The following is a 6036-nucleotide window of genomic DNA, read 5'->3' on the forward strand; positions in this document are numbered from 1 at the left end:
TGTCGGTACACCTTGCAAATAAGTACTCCTGTTTGAGTACGGATGGGGGTGACAGCCTACCCGGGGGTAGCAACAGCGGACGGGCCTCCAGCACAGAGACCGGCCCTGTTGCTCCGAAAGGTAGGGAAAAAAAGAAGAGGGCAATTGTAATTGGGGACTATTGTTAGGGGGTCGGATAGGCGTTTCTGTGTATGCAGTCGGGAGACCAGGATGGTGGTCTGCCTCCCTGGTGCCAAGGTCTCGGACGTGTCTCAACGCATCCAAGATATCCGGAAATCAGAGGGAGAGGAGCCTGAGGTCGTGGTACATATTGGTACAAATGACATAGGTAAAAAAAGTGAAGAGGTCCTGAAGGGAGGATTTAGGGAGTTGGGAGGAGAGTTAAGGAAAAGGACCAAAAAGGTAACAATCTCAGGATTACTGCCTGTACCACGCGACAGTGAGAGTAGGAATGGAGCGAGGTGGAGGATAAATGCGTGGCTGAAAGACTGGTGCAGAGGGCAGGGATTCAAGTTTCTGGATCATTGGGACTTATTTTGGGGAAGGTGGGACCTGTACAGAAAGGATGGGTTGCACTTGAACCCGAGGGGGACCAATATCTTGGCGGGGAAATTTGCAAAGGTCACTGGGGAGACTTTAAACTAGAATGGTTGGGGCGAGGGAAAGCTAGTAGACTGAATGGGAGGCAGAAAGCAGAAAAGGGAAGCACTCGGACACAAGAGGAGAAAGAAAAAAATGGAAATAAACAGAGAAGAAGAGACGGGGGGTTTCTTAAATGTGCATATTTTAATGCTAGGAGCATTGTAAGAAAGGTGGATGAGCTTAGAGTCTGGATAGACACCTGGAAGTATGATGTTGTGGCGATCAGTGAAACATGGTTGCAGGAGGGCTGTGATTGGAAACTAAATATTCCAGGATTTCGTTGCTTCAGGTGTGATAGAATTGGAGGGGCAAGAGGTGGAGGTGTTGCATTGCTAGTCAGGGAAGATATTACAGCAGTGCTTTGGCAGGATAGATTGGAGGGCTCATCTAGGGAGGCTATTTGGGTGGAACTGAGAAGTGGGAAAGGTGTAGCAACACTTATAGGGGTATATTATAGACCGCCAAATGGGGAACGAGAATTGGAAGAGCAAATATGTAAGGAGATAGCAGATATTAGTAGTAAGCACAAGGTAGTGATTGTGGGAGATTTCAACTTTCCACACATAGACTGGGAAACACATTCTGTAAATGGGCTTCTTGCTATTGAGGGAGTGCAGCGTAGGTTTACAAGGTTAACAAGGATGGCGGGACTGTCATATGCTGAGAGAATGGAGTGGCTGGGCTTGTATACTCTGGGGTTTAGAAGGATGATAGGCAATCTTATTGAAACATATAAGATTATTAAGTGTTTGGATACGCTAGAGGCAGGAAACATGTTCCCGATGTTGGGGGAGTCCAGAACCAGGGCTCACAGTTTAAGAATAAGGGGTAAGCCATTTAGAACGGAGACGAGGAAACACTTTTTCTCACAGAGAGTTGTGAGTCTGTGGAATTCTCTGCCTCAGAGGGCGGTGGAGGCCGGTTCTCTGAATACTTTCAAGAGAGAGCTGGATAGGGCTCTTAAAGATAGCGGAGTCAGGGGATATGGGGATAAGGCAGGAACGGGGTACTGATTGTGGATGATCAGTCGTGACCACATTGAATGGCAGTGCTGTCTTGAAGGGCCGAATGGCCTACTCCTGCACCTATTGCCTATTGTCTGTTGTCCATTGACATGAACTTGCTTGTTTCAAAAAAGGTGTCTGAAATTGCTAAGTTGTTTTCACTTAAAATGTGCTGCCTTTGTAAATGATTAGTTCTGTGAATCAATCTTTTTAAAGCACAAAATGTGTAGGAAGGAACTACAGATGTTGGTTTAAACTCGAAGATGCAAAATGCTGAAGTAACTCAGTGGGTCAGGCAGCATCTCTGGAGAAAAGGAATAGGTGATGTTTCAGGTCTCGACCCGTCTACAGACTTCAGACAGTCTGAAGAAGGGTCTTGACCCGAAATGTCGTCGATTCCTTTTCTTCAGGGATGCTGCCTGACCCGCTGAATTACTCCAGCTCTTTGTGTCTATTTTATGCACAAAGCATTGAAGTAAACCATTGTAAATTTTGAAACTGTACCCTATCATCTGACATACAATTTAAAATTCTGATCTTAAAGTTTTAACATGTTAATAATATTTGAGACAGGAAAAACAGAGAAAGAAGTAATGGTGGTCAGCTGAGGCTGAAAAGTGAGGAAATGTCAAACCCTCAAAGGAGACAGTGGCAAGAATTGGCTGGAGCAAACAGCAAGGTTCCGCTGAGTTACTCCATTATTTTGTGTCTATCTCAGGTTTAACAAAAGTTGGGAATGTGGGAGCAGTGCTCCCTCTAGAGGCTGAGATAAACCTGGTCATTGGGTACAATGTGCTCTCAGTGTCATTGTGCATGGAACAGTTGTGGTCCCCACACCACACCGGTGAAATGATAGTGACGAGAGTCAACTAGATTGATTGATACAAAGATACAGCATGGGAACAGATTCTTTGGCCAAACGGGTCCCTGCTGAACATCGATCACCAGTTCACACTAGTTCTTCGTTATCTCATTTTCGCATCCACTCTCTGCACGCTAGATGCAATTTACTGAAGCCAATTAACCTACAAATACGCACATCTTTGGGATGCAGGGAGGAACCGGAGCACCCAGAGAAACCCATGGTCACAGGGAGAATGTGCAAACTCCACACAGACAGCCTGTTAGATCAAGATTGAACGTGGCTCTCTCGTGCTGTGAGACAGCACCTCTATTAGCTGCAACACTGTGCCACCCTGAAACATCTGGTTCACAAGAAGGTCCATAATGGGTTGTATCCATCAGTTTGTTAAGTGTGTCTTTAGCAAAAAGGTGAGAAAACATTTCCAATTTAGCTCTTATCCTGATGACAATCCTATGCACAGAACCAGGAAACATGAACTGCTGTGATTCCACCTGTCCCCAGTGTTGCAAATGATGGGCCAAACCTCACTGTGTGCAAAGTTCCATTCAGTTGTACATAATTCCACCACCTATTCTTTGCAGAAATATTTATGTGGAGTAACGTTTAATCACAGGTCCTTCGGCAAGTAGTCAGCGTGAAATATTCTGGAGATTCTGCGGGAGTAGGAGATGGCTGCAGTGCGGAAGAGATCATCCACCTCCTCATGAACTGTTTGCCTTCGCAGAAGATTAGGAAAAGGACATCGTTGTGGCGATTGTTGACGGCCACACCAAGCAATTGCTTAAGTGTCTCTGTGATCTTGTTATTGATTTAAAATTGTCTCGTGTACCAAGATGCAATGAAAAAAGTTGTTGCACGTGTTATCGTGTGATCCAGGCAGATGATACCATACATGAATACAATCAAACAATACACAAGTGCAACAGCTAAGGCAAGGAGAAATTAAGCAGAGTGCTGAATTTAGTGTTACAGCTCCAGAGAAAGTGCAGATGAAAAAAATGTACGGGTCACAACGAGGTAGACTGGAAGATCAGGAATACATCCCTTGCATCTTGCATATCATTGACTGATTGATACTTTATTATCACATGTGACATGTCACAGTAAAATTCTTTGTTTTACATACCTTATACAAAGTATGCAAAGATAATAGTCTCCAATGGTCTCTTTGATCTTGGCAGCACCCACATGCCAGATCTGAGGGATCTTTTCAATAGACTGATTTAGGAATCTCATTGATTTAACTTAGCATATCGCTTAATACTTTTGACCCATCAAATTTTATATTGATAGATAAATGTCAGCAGCTCCAGAACAAACATTACTTAAGCTCCGTTAATTCCTTGTTGGAATTATTTCTATGAAGGATCACTTTTTAAATTCTATGGCAACATTAATTTTTGATCAAATTCATTATAAATCAATTTTACGGGATTTCGATTTTTATCTCTTCCGCCATCCCCCTCCTCCTCACCTTACATCTATGCCCTCTAGCTCTCTATGCCCTACCGTATGAAATAAATAACTTGAACCATCCACTGGCTATTGTCTAATAAGGAGTAAGCCATTTAGAACGGAGCTGAGGAAACACTTTTTCTCACGGAGAGTTGTGAGTCTGTGGAATTCTCTGCCTCAGAGGGTGGTGGAGGCCAGTTCTCTGGATACTTTCAAGAGAGAGCTACATATGGCTCTAAAAGATAGCGGAGTCAGGGGATATGAGAAGAACGCAGGTACAGGATACTGTTTGTGGATGATCAGCCATGATCACATTGAATGGCGGTGCTGGCTCGAAGGGCCGAATGGCCTACTCCTGCACCTATTGTCTATTGTCACTATAACTATGCTCCTCTTGATTTTATATATCTCTATAAGGTCCTGGTTTCCTATGCTTCTGGTCAAAAATTCCCAGCATGTCCATCCTTAAATTTTAACTTAAGCCCTCCATACCGGTAACATCCTAGTGAATCTTTTCTGCATCCTTTCCAGTTTAATGAACATCCTTCCCATAGCTGGGCAACCAGAAATGTGCAGAATACTCCATGAGCAGTCTTACCAACAACATGTACAGTTGCAACATGATGTTCAAACTCATGCCCTGATCAATGAAGGCAAGTGTGCCAAAGCCTCCTTCATCACTTTGTCTACCTGAGTGTCAGTGTCACTGTCAGTGAATCAAATACCTGTAACCCTGTCCTCGCTTGAAGACACTACTGTGTAAGTCCTGCCCTTGTTTAACTTACCAAAATGCAGTATCTTGCACTTTTTCCAAGTTCAATTCCATCTGCACCAAATTGGCCCATTTCCCTAGTTTATCTACATCTTGTTATAGTCTAAAATATTCTTCTTCACTGTCTATGACACCATCAACAAACCTACTAACCACATTAACAATATTGCTATCCAAATTGACCAACAAACGTGCACCTAGCACTGACCCGTGCAGCATACCACTGGTTAGAGGCCTCCAATCTAAATCACAACCAGTCAATACCATCCTCCGACTCCTTCCACCAGGACAATTGTTCGCAAAGGGCAGCACAGTGATGCAATGGGAGAACTCCTGCCACACGGTGCCAAATTTCCGGGCTCAATCCTGACTGCGTGTGCTGTCTATACGGAGTTTGTAAGTTCTCCCTGTGACCGCATGGATTTTCGCCCACATTCCAAAGATGTGCAGGTGTGAAGGGTCTTTAGCTTCTGTAAATTGCCTCCAGTTTGTTGGATACAGCTGGTGTATGGGTGATCGCTGATCGGCATGGCCTCAGTAGGCCAAATGGCCCATTTCGACACTGTATCTGTTAACTAAATTAAACTAAACATGAAGCTACATTGTTTTGCAGCAAAAATGTGTAACCTATCACTGGAATTTAGAAGGATGAGAGGGCATCTTATAGAAACATATAAAATTATTAAAGGATTGGACACGCTAGAGGCAGGAAACATGTTCCCGAAGTTGGGGAAGTCCAGAACCAGGGGCCACAGTTTAAAAATAAGGGGTAGGCCATTTAGAACTGAGATGAGGAAAAACCTTTTCACACAGAGAGTTGTGAATTTGTGGAATTCTCTGCCTCAGAAGGCAGTAGAGGCCAATTCACTGGATGCATTCAAAAGAGAGTTAGATAAGGCTAGTAGAATCAAGAGATATGGGGAGAAGGCAGGAACGGGGTACTGATTGTGGATGATCAGCCATGATCACATTGAATGACGGTGCTGGCTCGAAGGGTCGAATGGCCTACCACTGCACCTATTGTCTATGTAGCCCCATAGCAGAAGAGTCCACGTCGCGGGGCTGGAAACTGGAAGTATCCTGAGCTAGTTCTGCTACCGCCATCATCTATTGCAACATGTGATGGCTCCCACTGATTTTCGCCGGAACCTTGCGTCCTTTTCAGGACGGACGATGACAGCGATGTCAACATTTGAAACATGGAAGATGGACACGAAAGAAGATTGTCTATGTATCTATATATCTATGTATCTTTCTTTTAACCATTATCAGTGAACATGTAAACCATTGAGAATTCT

This window comes from Amblyraja radiata, chromosome 5, assembly GCF_010909765.2.
Source record: "Amblyraja radiata isolate CabotCenter1 chromosome 5, sAmbRad1.1.pri, whole genome shotgun sequence".
Lineage (NCBI taxonomy): Eukaryota > Metazoa > Chordata > Chondrichthyes > Rajiformes > Rajidae > Amblyraja > Amblyraja radiata.